The sequence below is a fragment of the Symphalangus syndactylus genome, chromosome 2 (genome assembly GCF_028878055.3).
Source record: "Symphalangus syndactylus isolate Jambi chromosome 2, NHGRI_mSymSyn1-v2.1_pri, whole genome shotgun sequence".
Lineage (NCBI taxonomy): Eukaryota > Metazoa > Chordata > Mammalia > Primates > Hylobatidae > Symphalangus > Symphalangus syndactylus.
In genome coordinates, this window is record NC_072424.2 from 62964165 (window position 1) to 62988727 (window position 24563).

A 24563-nucleotide genomic window follows, 5' to 3' on the forward strand; every position below is an offset into this window, starting at 1 on the left:
GTAGTTTTCATGGGAAGATATTTCGTTTTTCACCATGCGCCTCAATGCTCTCCAAATGTCAACCTGTAGATTCTACAAGAAGGGTGTTTCATAACTGGTCTGTCAAAAGAAATATTCAACTCTGGTAGGTGAATACACAGATAAGAAAGAAGATTCACAGAATCCTTCTGTGTAGTTTTCATGGGAAGATATTTCGTTTTTCACCATAGGCCACAAAACCCTCCAAATGTCCACTTGCAGATTCTACAAAAAGAGTGTTTCAAAACTGCTCAATCAAGTGAAAGTTTCAACTCTGTGAGATGAATGCACAGAACAGAAAGAAGTTTCACAGAATGCTTCTGTGTAGTTTTTGTTGGAAGATATATATTTTTTTCACCAAAGGCCTGAATTCTCTCAAAAGTCCTCTTGCAGATTCTACAAAAAGCATGTTTCAAAACTGAGCCATCAAAAGAAAGTTTCAACTCTCTGAGATGAAGGCACACATCAGAAAGAAATTTCACAGTATGCTACTGTGTAGTTTCTATTTGAAGATATTTCCGTTTTAACCATAGGTCACAAAGCACTCCAAATGTCCACTTGCGGATTCTAAAAAAGAGTGTTTGAAAACTCGTCAATCAAAAGAATTGTTCTTCTCTGTGATATGAACTCACAGAACAGAAAGCAGTTTAACAGAATGATTCTGTGTATTTTTATTTGAAGATATTTCCTTTTTCACCAAATTTCTAAAAGCACTTAAAATGTCCACTTGCAGATTCTACAAAATGTTTTTCAAAACTGCTCAGTCAAAAGAAAGCTTCAACACTATTAGATGAAGGCACAGAACAGAAAGTCGTTTCACAGAATGCTTCTGTATAGTTTTTATTTGAAGGTATTTCGTTTCTCACCATAGGCCTCAAAGCACTCCAAATATTCACTTGCAGATTCTGCAAAAAGAGTGTTTCAACACTGCTCAATCAAAAGGAAGTTTCAACACTTTTAGATAAATGCACAGATCAGAAAGAAATTTCAAAGAATGCTTCTGTGTAGTTTGTATTTGAAAATATTTCATTTCTCACCATAGGCCTCAAAACGCTCCAAATGTTCACATGCAAATTCAACAAAAAGAGTTTTTAAAAACTGCTCAATCATAAGATAGGTTCATCTCTGTAAGATGAAGGCACGGAATAGAAATTAGTTTCACAGAATCCTTCTGTGTAGTTTTCATGGGAAGATATTTACTTTTTCACCATAGGCCTCAATGCTCTCTAAATATCCACTTGCAGATTCTACAAAAAGAGTGTTTCAAAACTGCTCAGTCAAAAGAAAGCTTCAACACTGTTAGATGAATGCACAGATCAGAAACAATTTCACAGAATGGGTCTGCGTAGTTTTTATTTTGAAGATATTTCCTTTTTCCCCATAGGCCTCAAAGCGCTCCAATTGTCCACTTTCAGATTCTACAAAAAGAGTGTTTCAAAACTACTCAATTCAAAGAAACGTTCTTCTCCGTGAGATGAATGCACAGAAGAGAAAGAGCATTAACAAAATGCTTCTGTGTAGTTCTTATGGGAAGATATTTCATTTTTCACCGTTGGCCTCAATGCTCTCAAAATTTCAATGTGTAGATTCTACAAAAAGAGCATTGCAAAACTGCTCAGTCAATAGAAAGGCTGAACTCTGTTAGATGAATGCACATATCGGAAAGAAGTTTCACAGAATTCTTCTGTGCAGTTTTATTTTTGAAGATATTTCCTTTCTCACCCTAGGCCTCAAGTCGCTCAAAATGTCCACTTGCAGATTCTACAAAAAGAGTGTTTCAGAACTGCTCAATCGAAAGATAGGTTCATCTCTGTAAGATGAATGCACAGAACAGAAAGATGATTCAAAGAAACCTTCTGTGTAGTTTTTATGGGTAGATATTTCGTTTTTCACCATAGGCATCCAAGCTCTCCAAACGTCCACTTGCAGATTCTACAAAAAGAGTGTTTAAAAACTGCTCCGTCAAAAGAAATGTTCAACAATGTTCGACGAATGCATAGATCAGAAAGAATTTTCACAGAATGCTTCTGTGTAGTTTTTATGTGAAGATAGTTCCTTTTTCACCATAAAGTGCTCCAAATGTCCACTTGCAGATTCTACAAAAAGAGTGTTTCAAACTGCTCAGTCAAAAGACAGGTTCAACTCTGTTAGATGAATGCATAGATCAGAAAGAAGTTTCACAGAAGGCTTCTGTGTATTTTATATTTGAAGATGTTTCCTTTTTCACCATAGGCCTCAAAGCGCTCCAAATGTCCACTTGCTGATTCAACAAAAAGAGTATTTCAAAACTGCTCAGTGAAAAGAAAGATTCAACTCTGTTAAATGAATGCACACATCAGAAAGAAGTTTCAGAGAATGCTTCTGTGTAGTTTTTATGGGAATATATTTCGTTTCTCACCATAGGCCTCCATGCTCTCCAAATGTTCACATGCAGATTCCACAAAAAGTGTGTTTCAGAATTGCTCAATCAAAGGAAACGTTCAACATTGTTAGACGAATGCACAGATCAAAAAGAAGTTTCACAGAATGCTTCTGTGTAGTTTTTATTTGAAGATATTTTGTTTGTCACCATAGGCCTCTAAGCGCTCCAAATGTCCACTTGTAGATTCTACAAAAAGTGTGTTTCAAAACTGCTCCATCAAAACATAGGTTCATCTCTGTTAGATGAATGCACAGAACAGAAAGGGGTTTCATAGAATCCTTCTCCATAGTTTTCATGGGAAGGTATTACGTTTTTCACCATAGGACTCAATGCTCTCAAAATGTCCACTTGGAAATTCTACAAAATAGTGTTCCAAAACTGCTCAGTGAAAAGAAAGGTTCAATGCTGTTAGATGAATGCACAGATCAGAAAGAGAATTTTCACAGAGTGCTTCTGTTTAGTTTTCATTTGAAGATATTTCGTACCTCAATATAGGCATCAAAGAGCTCCAAATATCCACTTCCAGATTCTACAAAAAGAGGGTTTCAAAACTGCTCCATCAAAAGATAGGTTCATCTCTGTAACAAGAATGCACAGAACAGAAAGAAGTTTCACAGAAACCTTCTGTGTAGTTTTCATGGGATGATATTTCGTTTTTCACCATAGGCCTCAATGCTCTCCAAATGTCCACATGCAGATACTCCAAAAAGGGTGTTTCAAAACTCCTCAGTAAAAAGAAAAGTTCAACACGGTTAGATGAATGCACAGATCAGAAAGAAGTTTCACAGAATGCTTCTGTGCAATTTTTATTTGAAGACATTTAATTTTTCACCATAGGCTTAAAAGCGATCCAAATGTCCACTTGCAGATTCTACAAAAAGAGTGTTTCAAAACTGCTCAGTCAAAAGAAATTTTCATCTCTGTAAGATGAATGCACAGAACAGAAAGAAGTTTCACAGAATTCTTCTGTGTAATTTTCATGGGAAGATATTTCGTTTTTCAACACAGGCCTCAATGCTTTCCAAATGTCCACTCTCAGATTCTACAAAAAGAGTGTTTCAAAACTGTTCAATCAAAAGAAAGTTTCAACACTGTTAGATAAATGCACAGATCAGAAATAAGTTTCAGAAAATGCTTCTGTGAAACTTTTATTTGAAGATATTTCATTTCTCACCCTAGGTCTCCAAGCGCTGAAAACGTCCATTTGCAGATTCTTCAAAAAAGAGTGTTTCAAATCTGCTCAATCAAAAAAAGATTCTTCTCCATTAGATGAATGCACAGAAAAGGAAGAAATTTAACAGAATGCTTCTGTGTAGTTTTTATGGGAAGACATTTCTTTTTTCACTACAGGCCTCAGTGCTCTCCAATGTCCACATGCAGATTCTACAAAAAGAGTGTTTAAAAGCTGCTCAGTCAAAAGAAAGATTCAACTCCGTTAGATGAATGCATAGATCAGAAAGAAGTTTCACAAAATGCTTCTGTGTAGTTTTTATTAGAAGATATTTCGTTTTTCACCATAGGCCACAAAGCTCTCCAAATGTCCATTTGCAGATTCTATAAAAAGAGTGTTTCAAAACTGCTCAATCAAAAGAAAGTCTCAGCATTGTTAGATAAATGTACAGATCAGAAAGAAGTTTCACAGAATGCTTCGGTGTAGATTTTCTTTGTAGATATTCTGTTTCTCCCCGTAGACCTCAAAGCGCTCCAAAAGTCCACATGCAGATTTTACAAAAAGTGTTTCAATGCTGCTCTATCAAAAGAAAGGTTCAATTCTGTTAGATGAAAGCACAGATCTGAAAGTAGTTTCACAGAATGCTTCTGTGTAGTTTTTATTTGAAGATATTTCCTTTTTCACCATAGGCATCAAAGCTCTCAAAACGTCCACTTGCAGATTCTACAAAATGAGTGTTTCAAAACTGCTCAATCAAAAGAAAGTTCTTCTCTGTGAGATGAACGCAGAGAACAGAAAGAAGTTTAACAAAATGCTTCTTTGTAGTATTTATGGGAAGATATTTAATTTTTCACAATTGGCCTCAATGTTTTCAAACGTCCATATGCAGATACTACCAAAAGAGTGTTTCAAAACTGCTCAGTCAAAAGAAAATTACAACTCTGTTAGAAGAATGCACAGATCAGAATGAAGTTTCACAGAATTCTTATATGTAGTTTTTATTTGAAGATACTTCCTTTTTCACCACAGGCCTCAAAGTGCTCCAAATGTACACTTGGAAATTCTACAAAATACTGTTCCAAAACTGTTCAGTCAAAAGAAAAGTTCAACACTGTTAGATGAATGCACAGATGAGAAAGAAGTTTCACAGAGTGCTTCTAGGTAGTATTTATTTGAAGATATTTCATACCTAAATATAGCCCACAAAGCGCTCCAAATGTCCACTTGCAGATTCTACAAAAAGAGGGTTTCAAAATTGCTCAATCAAAAGGTTCATCTCTGTAAGAAGAATGCACAGAACAGAAAGAAGTTTGACAGAATCCTTTTGTGTAGTTTTCTAGGGAAGACAGTTCGTTTTTCACCATAGACATCAATACTCTCCAAATGTCCACATGCAGATACTCCAAAAAGAGTGTTTGAAAGCTGCTCAGTCAAAAGAAAGTTTCAACTCTGTTAGATGAATGCACAGATCAGAAAGAAGTTTCAAAAATGCTTCTGTGTATTTTTTTATTTGAAGACATTTCCTTTTTCACCATAGCCCACAAAGCACTCCAAATGTCCACTTGCAGATTCTACAAAGAGAGTGTTTCAAAACTGCTCAATCAAAAGAAAGGTTCTTCTCTGTGAGGTGTACGCACAGAACAGAAAGTAGTTTAACAGAATACTGCTGTGTAGTTTTTATGGGAAGATACCTCGTTTTTCACCATAGGCCTCAATGCGCTCCAAATGTCCCCTTGCAGATTATACAAAAAGAGTGTTTCAAAACTGCTCAGTCAAAAGAAAGGTTCAACTCTGTTAGATGAATGCACAGATGAGAAAGAAGTTTGACAGAATGCTTCTGTGTTGTTTTTATTTGAAGATATTTCCTTTTCACAATAGGCCTCAAAGCGCTCCAAATTACCACTTGCAGATTTTACAAAGAGTGTTTCTAAACTGCTCAATCAAAAGAGAGGTTGAACACTGTTAGATAAATGTGCAGATGAGAAGGAAGTTTCACCAAATGCTTCAGTGTTGTTTTTATTTGAGGATATTTCGTTTCTCACTATAGGCCCCAAAGCACTCAAAATATCCAGTTGCAGATTCTACAAAAAGAGTGTTTCAAAACGGTTCAATCAAAAGAAAGACTCATCTCTGTAAGATGAATGCACAGAACAGAAAGAAATTTGACAGAACAGTTCTGTATAGTTTTTATGGGAAGATAATTCATTTTTAACCATAGTCCTCAAAGCCCTCCAAAAGTTCAGATGCAGATCCCACAAAAAAGCGTGTTTCAAAACTTCTCAGTCGAAAGAAAGGTTCAACCCTGTTAGATGAATGCGCAGATCAGAAAGAAGTTTCACAGAATGCTTCTGTGTAGTTTTTATTTGAAGATATTTCCTTTTTCACCATAGGCATAAAGCTCTCCAAATGTCCACTTGCAGATTCTACAAAAAGAGTGTTTCAAAACTGCACAGTCAAAAGAGGGTTTCAACTAGGTAAGATGAATGCACAGATCATAAAGAATTATCACAGAATGCTTCTGTGTAGTTTTTATTTGAAGATATTTCATTTCTCGCCGTTGGCCTCAAAGCCCTCCAAGTGGCCACTTGCAGATTCTACAATAAGAGTGTTTCAAAACTCATAAATCAAACGATAGGTTCATCTCTGTAAGATGAATGCACAGAAGAAAATGAAGTTTCACAGAATCCTTCTGTGTAGTTTTCATGGGAAGACATTTCGTTTTTCAACATAGACCTCAATGCTCTCCAAATGTCCACACGCAGATTCTACAAAAAGTGTGTTTCAAAACTGATCAGTCAAAAGAAAGTTTCATCTCTGTAAGATGAATTCACAGAATTGAAAGAAGTTTCACAGAATCCTTCTGTGTAGTTTTCATGGGACCATATTTCATTGCTCAACATTGGCCTCAATGCTTTCCAAATATCCACTTTCAGATTATACAAAAAGTGTGTTTCAAAACTGCTCTGTCAAAAGAAATTTTCAACTATCTTAGGTGAATGCACAGAACAGTAAGAAGTTTCACAGAATGCATCTGTGTAGTTTTTATTTGAAGATATTCCTTTTTCCTCGATAGGCCTCAAAGCGCACCAAATGTCTACTTGCAGATTCTACAAAGAGATTGTTTAAAAACTGCTCAATCAAAAGAAAAGGTCTTCCCTGTGAGATGAACGCACAGAACAGAAAAAAGTTTAACAAAATGCTTCTGTATAATTTTTATGGGAAGATGTTTCGTTTCTCAATATAGGCCTCAATGCTCTCCAAATGTCCACATGCAGATTCTACCAAAAGAGTTTTTCAAACCTTCTCAGCCAAAAGAAAGGTTCAACTCTGTTAGATGAATGCCCAAAACAGAAAGAAGTTTCACAGAATCCTTCTGTGTAGTTTTCATGTGAAGATATTTCATTTTTCACCATAGGCCTCAATGCTTTCCAAATGTCTACTTGCAGATTCTACAAAAAGAGTGTTTCAAAACTGCTCCATCAAAAGAAAGGTTCAACTCTGTTAGATGAATGCACAGATCAGAAAGAAGTTTCACAGAATCCTTCTGTGTAATTTTTATTGGAAGATATTTCCTTTTTCACCATAGGCCTCAAATCACTCCAAATGTCCACTTGCAGATTTTACAAAAAGAGTGTCTCAAAACTGCTCAGTCAAAAGAAAGATTCAACTCTGTTAAATGAATGCACAGAACAGAAAGAAGTTTCACAGAATCCTTCTGTGTAGTTTTCATGGGAATATATTTCGTTTTTCACCATAGGCTTCAATGCTATCTGAATGTCCACTTGCAGATTCTACAAAAAGAGTGTTTCAAAACTGCTCAGTCAAAAGAAAGTTTCAACTCTGTTAGATGAATGAGCAGATCAGAAAGAAGTTTCACAAAATCCTTTTGTGTAGTTTTTATTTGAAGATACTACTTTTTTCACCATAGGCCTCAAAGCTCTCCAAATGTCCACTTGCCGATTCTACAAAAAGAGTGTTTCAAAACTGCTCTATGAAAAGATAGGTTCATCTCTGTAAGATAAACGCACAGAACAGAAAGAGGTTTCACACAATCCTTCTGTGCAGTTTTCATGGGAAGATATTTCGTTTTTCACCGTAGTCCTCAATGCTTTCCAAATGTTCACTTGCAGATACTACCAAAAGTGTGTTTCAAAAGTGCTGTCAAAAGAAAATCTCAACTCTCTTAGATGATTGCACAGATCAGAAAGAAGTTTCACAGAATGCTTCTGTGTACTTTAGTTTGAAGATATTTCCTTTTTCACCATAGGCCTTAAATAGTTCCAAATATTCACTTACAGATGCTACAAAAAGAGTGTTTCAAAACTGCTCAGTCAAAAGAAAGGCTCAACTCTGTTAGATGAATGAACAGATCAGAAAGAAGTTTCAGAGAATGCTTTTGTGTAGTTTTCATTTGAAGATATTTCGTTTCTCACCAAAGGCCTCAAAGCTCTCCAAATGTCCACATGCAGATTCTACAAAAAGAGTGTTTCCAAACTGCTCTATCAAAACATAGGTTTATCTCTGTAAGATAAAGGCACAGAACAGAAAGAAGATTCACACAATCCTTCTGTACTGTTTTCATGGGAAGATATTTCATTTTTCACCATAGGCCTCAATGCACTCCAAATGTCCACTTGCAGATGCTACAAAAAGAGTGTTTCAAAACTACTCAGTCAAAAGAAATGTTCAATTCTGTAATATGAATGCACAGATCAGAAGGAAGTTTCACAGAATGCTTCTGTGTAGTTTTTATTTGAAGATATTTCCTTTTTCACCATAAGCCACAAGCGCTTCAAAGGTCCACTTGCAGATTTTACAAAAAGAGTGTTTCAAATCTTCTGAATCAAAAGAAAGGTTCGTCTCTATGAAATGAAAAAACAGAACAGAAAGAAGTTTAACAGAATGCTTCTGTGTACTTTTAATGGGAAGATGTTTCCTTTTTCAGCATAGGCCACAATGCTCTCCAAATGTTCACTTGCAGATTCTACAAAAAGTATTTTTCAAAACTGCTCAGTCAAAAGAAAAGTTAAATTCTCTTAGATGAATGCACAGATCAGAAAGAAGTTTCACAGAATGCTTCCGTGTAGTTTTTATTTGAAGACATTTCCTTTTTCACCATATGCCTCAAAGCAATGCAGTTGTCCACTTGCAGATTCTACAAAAAGAGTGTTTCAAAAATGCTCAGTCAAAAAGAAGGTTCTACGCTGTTAGATGAATGCACAGATCAGAAAGAAGTTTCCCATAATGCTTCTTTGCAGTTTTTATTTGAAGATATTTCGTTTCTCATAATAGGCCTAAAAACGCTCCAAGTGTCCACTTGCAAATTCTACAAAAAGAGTGTTTCAAAACTGCTCCATCAAAGATAAGTTCATCTCTGTAAGATGAACGCACAGAACAGAAAGAACTTTCACAGAATCCTTCTGTGTACTTTTCATGTGACGATATTCCGTTTTTCACCTGAGGCCTCAATCCTCTTCATATGTCCATTTGCAGATTCTACAAAAAGGGTGTTTCAAAACTGCTCAGTCAAAAGAAACGTTCAACCCTTTTAGAAGAATGCACAAATCAGAAAGAAGTTTTGCAGAGTGCTTTCGTGGAGTTTTTATGGGAATATATTTCTTTTTTCATCATAGGCCTCAATGCTCTAGAAATGTCCAATTGCAGATTCAACAAAAAACCTGTTTCAAAGCTGCACTATCAAAAGAAAGGTTCTACTGTCTGAGATGAATGCACAGTTCATAAAGAAGTTTCAGAGATTACTTGTGTGTAGTTTTCATTTGAAGAATATGACTTTTTCCACGATAGGCCTCCAAACACTTCAAATGTCCACTTGCAGTTTATACAAAAAGAGTGTTTCAAAACTGCTCAATCAAAGGAAATGTTCAACTTTGTGAGATGAATACAGAGAATAGAAAGAATTTTCACAGAACTATTCTGTGTAGTTTTTACTTGAAGATATTTCCATTTTCACCATAGGCCTCAAAGTGCTCCAAAATGTGCAGTTGCAGATTCTACAAAAAGAGTGTTTCGAAACTGCTCAGTCAAAAGAAAGGTTCTAATCTGTGAGATGAATGAACAGAATGAAAGAAGTTTCACAGAATGCTTCTGTGTAGTTTTTATGGAAGATATTTCCTTTTTCACCATAGGCCTCAATGCTCTCCAAATATCTGCTAGCATATTATACAAAAAGTGTGTTTCAAAACTGCTGAATCAAAGTTTCAACTCGGTTAGATGAATGTACATATCAGAAAGAAGTTTCACAAAATGCTTCTGAGTAGTTTTTATTTGAAGATATTTTGTTTCTCACCATTGGCCCCAAACTGCACCAAATGTCCACTCACAGATTCTACAAAAACAGTGTTTGAAAATGACTCAATCAAAAGATAGGTTTATCTCTGTGAGATCAATGCACACAACTGGAAGAAGTTTAACAGAATACTTCTGTGTAGTATTTATGGGAAGATATTTCATTTTTCACCGTAGGCCTCAATGATCTCCAAATGTCCACTTGCAGATCATACAAAAAGGTACTTTCAAAACTGCTCAATCAAAAGAAAGTTTCAACTCTGTTAGATGAGTGCACAGATCAGAAAGTAGTTTCACACAATGCTTCTGTATAGTTTTTGTTTGAAGATATTTCGTTTTTCACCATAAGCCTCTATGCACTCCAACTTTCCCCCTTTCAGATTCTACGAAGAGTGTTTCAAAACTACTCAATCAAAAGAAAGGTTCAAGTCTGTGAGATGAATGCACAGATGAGAAAGAAGTTTCACAGAATGCTTCTGAATAGTTTTTCTCGGAAGATATTGCATTTTTCATCAAGGCCTCAAAACGATAAAAATGTCCACCTGCATATTCTACAAAATGGTTTTTCAAAACTGCTCAATCAATAGAAAGGTTCAGCCCTGTGAGATGAATGCACAGAACAGAAAGAAGTTTCACAGAATGCTTCTGTGTACTTTATAGGAAGATATATCGTTTTTCACCATAGGCCTTAATTTTCTCCAATTGTCCACTTGTAGATTCTACAAAAAGAGTGTTTCAAAACTCCTCAATCAAAAGAAAGGCTCGATTCTGATAGATGAATACACAGATAAGAAAGAAGTTTCACAGAATGTTTCTGTGTAGTTTTTATGGGAAGATATTTCGTTTTTCACCATAGGCCTCAAAACGCTGCAAATGTCCAATTGCAGATTCTGCACAAAGAGTGTTTCAAAACTGCTCAATCAAAAGAAAGTTTCAACTCTGTGAGATGAATGTTCATATCGGAAAGAAGTTTCTCAGAATATTTCTGTGTAGTTTTTATGGAAAGATATTTCGTTTTTCACAATAGGACTCAAACGCTCCAAATGTCCCCTGCAGTTTCTACAAAAAGAGTTTTTCCAAACTGCTCAATCAACAGAAATGTTCATCTCTGTGAGATGAACTCAGAGAACAGAAAGAAGTTTCACAGATTGCTTCTGTGTAGTTTTTATGGGAAGATATTTTGTTTTTCACCGTAGGCCTCAATGCTCTCCAAATGTCCACTTGCAGATTCTACAAAACGAGTGTTTCAAAACTGCTCAATCAAAAGAGAGGTTCAACTCCGTTAGATGAATGCACAGATCAGAAAGAAGTTTCACAGAATGCTTCTGGGTAGTTTTTATTTGAAGACATTCCATTTCTAACCGTAGGCCTCAAAACGCTCCAAATATCCAATTGCTGATTCTATAAAAAGAGTGTTTCAAAACTGGTCGATCAAGAGATAGGTTCATTTCTGTGAGACCAATGCACAGAACTGAAAGAAGTTTCATGGAATCCTTCTGTGTAGTTTTTATAGGAAGACATTTCGTTTTTCACTATAACCTTCAATGCTCTAAAAGGGTCCAATTGAAGATTCTACAGAAAGAGTCTTTCAAAACTGCTCAATCAAAAGAAGGGTTCAGCTCTGTTAGATGAATGCACAGACCAGAAAAAGTTTCTCAGTATGCTTCTATTTAGTTTTTATTTGAAGATATTCCCTTTTTCACCACAGGCCCCAAAGTGTCCAAATGTCCACTTGCAGATTCAACAAAAAGAGTGTTTGAAAACAGCTCAATCATTAGAAAGGTTCTACTCTGTTAGGTGAATGCACAGATCAGAGAGAAGTTTCACAGAATGCTGCTGTTTAGTTTTTATTTGAAGATATTTCGTTTTTCATCATAGGCCTCAACGCTCCAAATGTCCACTTGCAGATTCTCCAAAAAGAGTGTTTCAAAACTGCTCAATCAAGTGAAAATTTCAACTCTGTGATAGGAATGCACAGAAGAGAAAGAAGTTTCACACAATCCTTCTCTGTAGCTTTTATCAGAGGATATTTAGTATTTCACCGTAGGCCTCAATGTACTCCAAATGTCCACTTGCGGATTCTACAAAAAGTGTTTTTCTAAACTGCACTATCAAAAGAAATATTCATTTCTGTGAGATGAATGCACAGAACAGAAAGAAGTTTCACAGAATGATTCTGTGTAGTTTTTATGGCAAGATATTTCGTTTTTCACCATTTGCCTCAATGGTCTCCAAATGTCCACTTGCAGATTCTACAAAAAGAGTGTTTCAAACCTGCTAAGTCAACACTGTTAGATGAATGCACGGATCAGGAAGAATTTTCACAATATGCTTCTGTGTAGTTTTTATTTTAAGATATTTCGTTTTTCACCATAGTCCTCATAGCGCTCCAAATGTCCACTTGCAGATTCTATAAAAAGAGTGTTTCAATACTGATCAATCAGTAGAAAGGTTCTGCTCTGTGAGATGAATGCACAGAACACCAAGAAGTATCACAGAATGCTTCTGTGTAGCTTTGATGGGACGATATTTCATTTTCCACAATAGGCCACGATGTTCACAAAATTTCCACTGAGAGATTCTACAAAAAGTGTGGTTCAAAATTTCTCAATCAAAAGAAAATTTCCATTAGATGAATGCACAGATCAGAAAGCATTTTCACAGAATAATTCTGTGTAGTTTTTATTTGAAGTTAATTCGTTTTTCACCATAGGACTCAAAGTGCCCCAAATGTTCACTTGCAGATTCTACAAAAAGTGTGTTTCAAACCTGCTCAATCAAAAGAAATATTCAACTCCATTAGATGTATGCACACATCAGAAAGGAGTTTCACAGAATGCTTCTGTGTAGTTTTTATTTGAAGATAATTCATTTCTCACCATAGGCCTCAAAGTGCTCCAAATGTCCAGTCACAGATTCTATAAAAAGAGTGTTTCAAAACGGCTCAATAATAGGTTCACCTCTGTGAGATCAATGTACAGAACAGAAGGAAGTTTCACAGAATACTTCTTTGTAATTTTTATGGGAAGATATTTCGTTTTTCACAGTAGGCCTGTATTCTCTCAAAATGTCCGTTGCAGATCGTACAAAAAGAGTGTTTCCAAACTGCTCAATCAAAAAAAAGTTCAACTCTGTTAGATGAATGCACAGATCAGAAAGAAGTTTCACAGAATGCTTCTGTGTAGTTTTTATTTGAAGATATTTCGTTTCTCACCATAGGACTCAAAGTGCTCCATATGCCCACTTGCAGATCCTACAAAAAGAGTGTTTCAAAACTGATCAATCTAAAGAAAGTTTCTACTCTGTGTGATGAATGCAGAGAACAGAGAGAAGTTTCACAGAATGCTTCTGTGTAGTTTTTATGCGAAGATATTTCGTTTATCACCATGGGCCTCAATGCTCTAAAAATGTCCACTTGCAGATCCTACAAAAAGAGTGCTTCCAAACTGATCAATGAAAAGAAAGGTTCAACTGTGTTAGCTGAATGCACACATCAGAAAGAAGTTACAGAAAATGATTTTGTGTAATTTTTATTTGAAGATATTTCGTTTTTCACAATAGGCCTCAAAGTGTTCCAAATGTCCACTTGCAGATTCTACAAAAAGAGTGTTTCAAAACTGCTCAATCAAAAGAAAGGTTGAACTTTTTTAGATGAATGCACACATTAGAAAGGAGTTTCACAGAATGCTTCTGTGTAGTTTTTATTTGAAGATATTTCATTTCTCACCATAGGCCTCAAACTGCTCCATATGTCCACTTGCAGATTCTACAAAAAATGTGTTTCAAAACTTCTCCATCAAGTGAAATTTTCAATTCTGTGTTATGAATGCACAGAAGAGAAAGAAGTTTCACAGAATCTTTCTGTGTAGTTTTTATGAGAGGATATTTCGTTTTTCAACTTAGGCCCCAATGCACTCCATATGTCCACTTGCAGATTCTACAAAAAGAGTTTTTCCAAGCTGCTCAATCAAAAGAAACGTTCATCTCTGTGAGATGAATGCACATAACAGAAAGAAGTTTCACACAAAGCTTCCCTGTAGTTTTTATTTGTAGATATTTCTTTTTTACCACTGGCCCCAATGCTCTCCAAATGTCCACTTGCAGATTCTACAAAAAGAGTGTTTCAAAACTGCTCAATCAAAAGAAAAGTTCATCTCTGTTAAATGAATGCACAGATCAGAAAGAATTTTCGTAGAATTCTTCTGTGATGTTTTTATTTGAAGATATTTCGTTTTTCACCATAGACCTCAAAATGCTCTAAATGTCCACTTGCAGATTCTACAAAAAAAGTGTTTCATAAGTGCTGAATCAAAATAAATGTTTAACTCTGTTAGATGAATGCACACATCAGAAAGGAGTTCCACAGAATTATTCTGTGTAGTTTTTATTTGAAGTTATTTCGTTTTTCACCGTAGGCCTGAATGCTCTCAAAATGTCCACTTGCAGATAGTACAAAAAGAGTGTTTCCAAACTGCTCAATCAAAAGAAAGATTAAACTCTCTGAGAGGAATGCACAGATAAGAAAGAAGTTTCACACAATGCTTCTGTGTAGTTTTTATGGGAAGATAGTTCATTTTTCACCTTAGGCCTCAAAGCGATCAAAATGTCCACTTGCAGATTCTACAAAAGAGTGTTTCAAAACTGCTGAATCAACAGAAAGGTTCATCCCTGTGAGATAAATGCACAGAACAGAAAGAAGTTTCAAAGAATGCTTCTGTGTAGTTTTTATGGGAAGATATTTCTTTTTTCACCATAGGCCTCAGTGCTCTCTAAATGTCCACTTCCAGATTCTACAAAAAGAGTGTTTCTAAACTGCTCAATCAAAAGAAAGGTTCAACTCTATTAGGTAAATGCACAGATCTGAAAGAAGTTACAGAAAATGCTTCTGTGTAGTTTTTATTTGAAGATATTTCTTTTTTCACCATGGGACTCAGAGCGCTCCAAATATCCACTTGCATATTCTACAAAAAGAGTGTTACGAAACTGCTAAATCATGCAAAACGTTCAACACTGTGAGTGGAATGAACAGTAGAGAAAGAAGCTTCACAGAATCCTTCTGTGTAGTTTTTATGAGGGGATATTTCGTTTTTCACCTTAGACACCAATGCACTCCAAATGTCAACTTGCAGATTCTACAAAAAGAGTATTTCTAAACTGCTCAATAAAAAGAAATGTTCATTTCTGTGAGATCAATGCACAGAACAGAAAGAAGTTTCACAGAATGTTTCTGTGTAGTACTTATTTGTATATATTTCGTTTTTCACCATTGGCCACAAAGCCTTCAAAAGGGCCACTCGCATATTCTCCAAAAAGAGTGTTTCGAAACAGATCAATCAAGTGAAAGGTTCAACTCTGTGAGAGGAATGCACAGAAGGGAAACAATTTTCACATAATCCTTCTTGTAGTTTTTATAAGAGGATATTTCGTTTTTCACTTTAGGCCTCAATGCACCCCAAATGTCCACTTGAAGATTCTACAAAAAGAGTGTTTCAAAACTGCTCAATCAAAAGAAAAGTTCATCTCTGTGAGATGAATGCACAGAACAGAAAGAAGTTTCACAGAATGCTTCTGTGTAGTTTTTGTGGGAAGATATTTCGTTTTTCACCATAAGCCTCAAGGCTCTCAAAATGTCCACTTGCAGATTCTACAAAGAGTGTTTACAAACTGCTCAATCAAAAGAAAGTTTCAACTCTCTGAGTTGAATGCACAGACTAGAAAGGAGTTTCACAGAATGCTTCTGTGTGGTTTTTATGAGAAGATATTTCATTTTTCACTTTAGGTCTCAATGCTTTCAAAATGTCCACTGACAATTCTACAAAAAGAGTGTTTTAAAACTGTTCAATCGAAAGAAAGGTTCAACTCTGTTAGATGAATGCACAGATCAGAAAGAAGTTGCAGAAAATGCTTCTGTGTAGTTTTTATTTGAAGATATTTCATTTTTCACCGTAGGCCCCATAGTGCACAAATTGTCCACTTGCATATTCTACAAAGGAGTGTATCAAAACTACTCAATCAAGTTAAAAGTTCAACTTTGTGAGTGGAATGCACAGAAGAGAAAGAAGTTTCACAGAATCTTTCTGTGTAGTTTTTATGAGAGGATATTACATTTTTCACGTTTGGCTCAAATGCACTCCAGATGTCCAGTTGCAGATTCTACGAAAAGAGTTTTTCTAAACTGCTCAATCAAAGGAAATGTTCATCTCTGTGAGATGAATGCACAGAACAGAGAAAAGTTTCACAGAATGCTTCCATGTAGTTTTTATTTGAAGATATTTCGTGTTTCACCATAGGCCTCAAAGCTCTCAAAATGTTCACTTGCCGATTCTACAGAAAGAGGTTTTCAAAACTGCTCAATCAAGAGAAAGTTTCTTCTCAGTGAGAAAATTGCACAGAACAGAAAGTAGTTTCACAGAATGCTTCTGTGTAGTTTTTATGGGAAGATATCTCATTTTTCACCACAGGCCTCAATGTTCTCCAAATGTCCACTTGCAGATTCTACAAAAAGAGAGTTTCAAAACTGCTCAGTAAAAAGAAATGTTCAACTCTGTTAGATGAATGCACGGATCAGAAAGAAGTTGCAGAAAATGCTTCTGTGTAGTTTTTATTTGAAGATATTTCATTTTTCACCATAGGCCTCAGAGCGCTCCAAATGTCGACTTGCAGAGTCTACAAAAAGAGTATTTCAAAGCTACTCAATCAAGTTAAAGTTCAAATTTGTTATTGGAATGCACAGAAGAGAAAGAAGTTTCACAGAATCTTTCTGTGTAGTTTTTATGGGAGGATATTTCCTTTTTCACCTTTGGCTAAAATGCACTCCTGATGTCCACTTGCAGATACTATGAAAAGAGTTTTTCTAAACTGCTCAATAAAAGGAAAGGTTCATCTCTGTAAGATGAATGCACAGAACAGAAAGAAGTTTCACAGAATCCTTCTGTGTAGTTTTTATGGGAATATATTTCGTTTTCCACCGTAGGCCACAAAGCTCACTAAATGTCCACTTGCAGATTCTACAAAAAGTTTGTTTCAAAACTGCTCAGTCAAAAGAAAGACTCAACTCTCTTAGATGAATGCAAAGATCAGAAAGAAGTTTCACAGAATGCTTCTGTGTAGTTTTATTTGAAGATAGTTCTTTTTTCACCATAGGCCTCACAGCGCTCCAAATGTCCACTTGCATATTCTTCAAAAAGAGTGTTTCAAAACTGCTCAGTAAAAAGAAACGTTCAACTCTGTTTGACAAATGTACAGAAGAGAAAGAAGTTTCACAGAATGCTTCTTTGTAGTTTATATTTAAAGATATTTCCTTTCTCACCATAGGCCTCAAAGCGCTGCAAATATGCACTTACAGATTCTACAAAAAGAGTTTTTCAAAATTGCTCAATCAAAAGATAGGTTCATCTCTGTAAGACGAATGCACAGAAGAGAAAGAAGTTTCACAGAAACTCTCTGTGTCATTTTTATGGGAAGATATTTCGTTTTTCACCATAGGCCTCAAAGCGCTCCAAATGTCCACTTGCAGATTCTAGAAAAAGAGTGTTTCGAAACTGCTGAATCAAAAGAAAGGTTCAACTCTGTTAGATCAATGCACAGATGAGAGAGAAGTTTCATGGAATGCTTCTGTGTAGTTTTTATTTGAAGACATTTCGTTTCTCACCATAGGCATCAAAGCGCTCCAAACGTCCACTTGAAGATTCTACAAAACGAGTGATTGAAAACTGCTGAATCAAAAGATAAGTTCATCTCTGTAAGGTGAATGCAGAGAACAGAAAGAAATTTCACAGAAACTTTCTGTGTAGTTTTTATTAGAAGATATTTATTTTCTCACCATAGGCCTCACAGCAGTCAAAATGTCCACTTGCACATTCTACAAAAAGAGTGTTTCAAAACTGCTCAACAATAGGATAGGTTCATTTCTGTAAGATGAACGCACAGAACAGAAAGAAGTTGCACAGAAAATTTCTGTGTAGTTTTTATGAGAGGATATTTTGTTTTTCACTGTAGGCTTCAATGGTCTCCAAATGTCCACATGCAGATTCTACAAAAAGAGTGTTTCCAATCTGCTCAGTCAAAACAAAGGCTCAACCATGTTACCTGAATGCACAGATTAGAAAGAAGTTTCATGGAATACTCTTGTGTAGTTTTTATTTGAACATATTTCCATTTTCACCAAAGGCCTCAAAGCACTCCAAATGTCCATTTGCAATTTCTACAAAAAGAGTGTTTCAAAACTGCTCAATCAAAAGAAAGGTTCTTCTCTGTGAGATGAACGCACAGAACAGAAAGAAGTTCAACAGACCGCTTCTCTATAGTTTTTATGGGAAGATATTTCGTTTTTCACCATAGGCCTCAGTGCTCTCCAAATGTCCACTTGCAGATTCTACACAAAGAGTGTTTCAAAAATGCTCAGTCAAAACAAAGATTCAACTCTGTTAGATGAATGCACAGATCAGAAAGAAGTTTCACAGAATGCTTCTGTGTAGTTTTTATTGGAAGATATTTCCTTTTTCACCATAAGCCTCAAGGCGCTCCAAATGTACACTTGTAGATTCTACAAAAAGAGCGTTTCAAAACTGGTCAGTCAAAAGAAAGCTTCAACTCTGTTAGATGAATGGACAGATCACAAAGAAGTTTCACAGAATCCTTCTGTGTAGTTTTTATTTCAAGAAATTTAGTTTCTCACCGTAGGCCACAATGCGATCCATATGTCCACTTGCAGATTCTACCAAAAGGGTGTTTCAAAACTGCTCAATTAAAGGATAGGTTCATCTCTGTAAGATGAATGCACAGAAGAGAAAGAAGTTTCACAGAATGCTCTTCTGTAGTTTTTACTGAAACATATTTCCATTTTCACAATAGGCCTCAAAGCGCTCCAAATGTACACTGGGAATTTCTACAGAAAGAGTGTTTCAAAACTTTTCAATCAAAAGAAAGGTTAAACACTGTCAGATAAATGCATAGATGAGAAAGAAATTTCATGGAATGCTTCTGTGTAGTTTTTATTTGAAGATATTTCGTTTCTCACCATTCTCCTCAAAGAGCTCCAAATATCCACTTGCAGATTCTACAAAACGAGTGTTTCAAAAGTCAATCAAAAGACAGGTTCACCTCTGAAAGATGAATTCACAGAACAGAAAGAAGTTTCACAGAGTCCCTCTGTGTAGTTTTCATGGGAAGATATTTCCTTTTTCACCTTAGGCCTCAATGCTCTCCAAATGTCCACTTCCGGATTCCACAAAAAGTGTATTACAAAACTGCTCAATCAAAAGAAAGGTTCTTCTCTCTAAGATGAACACACGGAACAGAAAGAAGTTTAACATAATGCTTCTGTGTAGTTTTGATGGGAAGATATTTCGTTTTCACCATAGGCCACAATGCTCTCCAAATATCCCCTTGCAGATTCTACAAAAAGGGTGTTTCAAAACTGCTCAGTTAAAGGAAAGGTTCACCTCTGTTAGATGAAGTCACTGATAAGAAAGAAGTTTCACAGAATGCTTCTGTGTAGTTTTTATTTGAAGGTATTTGCTCTTTCACCATAGGCCACAAAGCGCTCTAAATGTAAACTTGCAGATTCCACAAAAAGAGTGTTTCAAAACTGCTCAGTCAAAAGAAAGGTTCAACACTGTTAGATGAATGCACAGATCACTAACAAGATTCACAGAATGCTTCTGTGTAGTTTTTATTTGAAGAAATTTAGTTTCTCACCATAGGCCACAAAACGCTCCAAATGTCCACTTGCAGATTCTACAAAAAGAGTGCCTCAAAACTGCTCAAAAAAAGAATAGGTTCATCTCTGTAAGATGAATGCACAGAACAGAAAGAAGTTTCACAGAATCCTTCTGTCTTGTTTTCATGGGAAGCTATTTCGTTTTTCACCATAGGCCTCAATGCTCTCCAAATGTTCACTTGCAGATTCTACAAAAAGAGTGTTTCAAAACTGCTCAGTCAAAAGAAAGTTTCAACTCTGGTAGATGAATGCACAGATCAGAAAGAAATTTCACAGAATGCTTCTGTGTAGTTTTATTTGAAGATATTTCGTTTCTCACATAGGCCTCCAAGCGCTCCAAATGTCCACTTGCAGATTCTACAAAATGACGGTGACAAAACTGCTCAATCAAAAGATAGGATCATCTCTGTAAGATGAATGCACAGAACAGAAAGAAGTTTCACAGAAACCTTCCTGTCGTTTTTGTGGGAAAATATTTCATTTTTCACCATAAGCCTCAAAACTCTCCAAATGTCCACTTGCAGATTCTACAAAAAGAGTGTTTCAAAACTGCTCAATCAAAAGAAAGGTTCAACTCTGTTAGATAAATGCACAGATAAGAGAGAAGTTTCACAGAATGCTTCTGTGTAGTATTTATTTGAAGATATTTCGTTTCTCACCATAGGCCTCAAAGCGCTGAAAATGCAAACTTCCCGTTTGTACAAAAGAGTTTTTCAACACTGCTCAATCAAAAGATAGGCTCATCTCTGTAAGATGAATGCCCAGAACAGAAGGAAGTTTCAGTGAATTCTTCTGTGTAGTTTTTACATGAAGATATTTCGTTTTTCACCATAGGCCTCAATGCTCTCCAAACGTCCACTTTCAGATTCTACAAAAAGATTATCTCAAAACTGCTCAGTCAAAAGTTCAACTCCGTTTGACCAAAGCACAGAGAAGAAAGTAGTTTCACCGAATGCTCTTGTGTTGTTTTTATGTTATTTCTTTTCTCACCATAGGCCGTAAACTGCTCAAAATGTCCACTTGCAGATTGTTACAAAAAGAGTGCTTCAAAACTGCTCAGTCAAAATAAAGTTTCAGCTCTGCTAGATGAAACCACAGATCAGAGAGAAGTTTCACAGAATGCTTCCACGTAGTTTTTACAGGAAGATATTTCCTTTTTCACCACAGGCCTCAACCCACTCCCAATGTCCAATTGCAGATTTTACAAAAAGAGTGTTTCAAACCTGCTCAGTCAAAAGAATGGTTCCACTCGGTTAGACAAATGCACATATCACAAAGAAGCTTCACGGAATGCTTCTATATAGTTTTTATTAGAAGATATTTCATATCTCACCATAGGGATCAAAGAGCTCGAAATGTCCACTTGCAGATTCAACAAAAAGTGTGTTTTGAAACTCCTCAATCAAAAGATAGGTTCATTTCTGTAAGATGAATGCACAGAACAGAAAGAAGTTTCACAGAATCTTTCTGTGTAGTGTTTATGGGAAGACATTTCGTTTTTCACCATAGACCTCAAAGCTCTCCAAATGTCCCCTCACAGATTCTACAAAAAGAGTGTTTGAAAACTGCTCCATCAAAAGTTACGTTCATCCCTGTAAGATAAATGTACAGAAAAAGAAGTTGTTTCACAGTATCCTTCTGTGTAGTTTTCATGGGAAGATATTTCGTTTTTCACCATGCGCCTCAATGCTCTCCAAATGTCAACCTGTAGATTCTACAAGAAGGGTGTTTCATAACTGGTCTGTCAAAAGAAATATTCAACTCTGGTAGGTGAATACACAGATAAGAAAGAAGATTCACAGAATCCTTCTGTGTAGTTTTCATGGGAAGATATTTCGTTTTTCACCATAGGCCACAAAACCCTCCAAATGTCCACTTGCAGATTCTACAAAAAGAGTGTTTCAAAACTGCTCAATCAAGTGAAAGTTTCAACTCTGTGAGATGAATGCACAGAACAGAAAGAAGTTTCACAGAATGCTTCTGTGTAGTTTTTGTTGGAAGATATATGTTTTTTTCACCAAAGGCCTGAATTCTCTCAAAAGTCCTCTTGCAGATTCTACAAAAAGCATGTTTCAAAACTGAGCCATCAAAAGAAAGGTTCAACTCTCTGAGATGAAGGCACACATCAGAAAGAAATTTCACAGTATGCTACTGTGTAGTTTCTATTTGAAGATATTTCCGTTTTAACCATAGGTCACAAAGCACTCCAAATGTCCACTTGCGGATTCTAAAAAAGAGTGTTTGAAAACTCGTCAATCAAAAGAATTGTTCTTCTCTGTGATATGAACTCACAGAACAGAAAGCAGTTTAACAGAATGCTTCTGTGTATTTTTATTTGAAGATATTTCCTTTTTCACCAAATTTCTAAAAGCACTTAAAATGTCCACAAGCAGATTCTACAAAAAGAGTGTTTCCAAACTGCTCAGTCAAAAGAAACGTTCAAATCTGTTAGATGAATGCACAGATCACAAAGAAGTTTCACAAAATGCTTCTTTGTAGTTTTTATTTGAAGATATTTCGTTTTTCAGGGTAGGCCTCAAAGCTCCCCAATGTCCACATGCAGATTCTAGAAAAAGAGTGTTTCAAAACGGCTCAATCAAAAGATAGGTTCATCTGTGTAAGATGAATGCATAAAACAGAAAGGAGTTTCACAGAATCATTCTGTGTAGTTTTTATGGGAAGATATTTCGTTTTTCACCACAGGACTCAATACTCTCAAAATGTCCACTTGCAGATTCTACAAAATGTGTTTCAAAACTGCTCAGTCAAAAGAAAGCTTCAACACTATTAGATGAAGGCACAGAACAGAAAGTCGTTTCACAGAATGCTTCTGTATAGTTTTTATTTGAAGGTATTTCGTTTCTCACCATAGGCCTCAAAGCACTCCAAATATTCACTTGCAGATTCTGCAAAAAGAGTGTTTCAACACTGCTCAATCAAAAGGAAGTTTCAACACTTTTAGATAAATGCACAGATCAGAAAGAAGTTTCAAAGAATGCTTCTGTGTAGTTTGTATTTGAAAATATTTCGTTTCTCACCATAGGCCTCAAAACGCTCCAAATGTTCACATGCAAATTCAACAAAAAGAGTTTTTAAAAACTGCTCAATCATAAGATAGGTTCATCTCTGTAAGATGAAGGCACGGAATAGAAATAAGTTTCACAGAATCCTTCTGTGTAGTTTTCATGGGAAGATATTTACTTTTTCACCATAGGCCTCAATGCTCTCTAAATATCCACTTGCAGATTCTACAAAAAGAGTGTTTCAAAACTGCTCAGTCAAAAGAAAGCTTCAACACTGTTAGATGAATGCACAGATCAGAAACAATTTCACAGAATGGGTCTGCGTAGTTTTTATTTTGAAGATATTTCCTTTTTCCCCATAGGCCTCAAAGCGCTCCAATTGTCCACTTTCAGATTCTACAAAAAGAGTGTTTCAAAACTACTCAATTCAAAGAAACGTTCTTCTCCGTGAGATGAATGCACAGAAGAGAAAGAGCATTAACAAAATGCTTCTGTGTAGTTCTTATGGGAAGATATTTCATTTTTCACCGTTGGCCTCAATGCTCTCAAAATTTCAATGTGTAGATTCTACAAAAAGAGCATTGCAAAACTGCTCAGTCAATAGAAAGGCTGAACTCTGTTAGATGAATGCACATATCGGAAAGAAGTTTCACAGAATTCTTCTGTGCAGTTTTATTTTTGAAGATATTTCCTTTCTCACCCTAGGCCTCAAGTCGCTCAAAATGTCCACTTGCAGATTCTACAAAAAGAGTGTTTCAGAACTGCTCAATCGAAAGATAGGTTCATCTCTGTAAGATGAATGCACAGAACAGAAAGATGATTCAAAGAAACCTTCTGTGTAGTTTTTATGGGTAGATATTTCGTTTTTCACCATAGGCATCCAAGCTCTCCAAACGTCCACTTGCAGATTCTACAAAAAGAGTGTTTAAAAACTGCTCCGTCAAAAGAAATGTTCAACAATGTTCGACGAATGCATAGATCAGAAAGAATTTTCACAGAATGCTTCTGTGTAGTTTTTATGTGAAGATAGTTCCTTTTTCACCATAAAGTGCTCCAAATGTCCACTTGCAGATTCTACAAAAAGAGTGTTTCAAACTGCTCAGTCAAAAGACAGGTTCAACTCTGTTAGATGAATGCATAGATCAGAAAGAAGTTTCACAGAAGGCTTCTGTGTATTTTATATTTGAAGATGTTTCCTTTTTCACCATAGGCCTCAAAGCGCTCCAAATGTCCACTTGCTGATTCAACAAAAAGAGTATTTCAAAACTGCTCAGTGAAAAGAAAGATTCAACTCTGTTAAATGAATGCACACATCAGAAAGAAGTTTCAGAGAATGCTTCTGTGTAGTTTTTATGGGAATATATTTCGTTTCTCACCATAGGCCTCCATGCTCTCCAAATGTTCACATGCAGATTCCACAAAAAGTGTGTTTCAGAATTGCTCAATCAAAGGAAACGTTCAACATTGTTAGACGAATGCACAGATCAAAAAGAAGTTTCACAGAATGCTTCTGTGTAGTTTTTATTTGAAGATATTTTGTTTGTCACCATAGGCCTCTAAGCGCTCCAAATGTCCACTTGTAGATTCTACAAAAAGTGTGTTTCAAAACTGCTCCATCAAAACATAGGTTCATCTCTGTTAGATGAATGCACAGAACAGAAAGGGGTTTCATAGAATCCTTCTCCATAGTTTTCATGGGAAGGTATTACGTTTTTCACCATAGGACTCAATGCTCTCAAAATGTCCACTTGGAAATTCTACAAAATAGTGTTCCAAAACTGCTCAGTGAAAAGAAAGGTTCAATGCTGTTAGATGAATGCACAGATCAGAAAGAGAATTTTCACAGAGTGCTTCTGTTTAGTTTTCATTTGAAGATATTTCGTACCTCAATATAGGCATCAA

The 24563-nt window shown here is 35.9% G+C and overlaps 1 pseudogene; it reads right to left on the minus strand.

Moving 5' to 3' along the window:
* Nucleotides 1-24563, minus strand: part of LOC134733712 (uncharacterized) — a 194794-nt pseudogene that overhangs the window by 100773 nt on the left and 69458 nt on the right.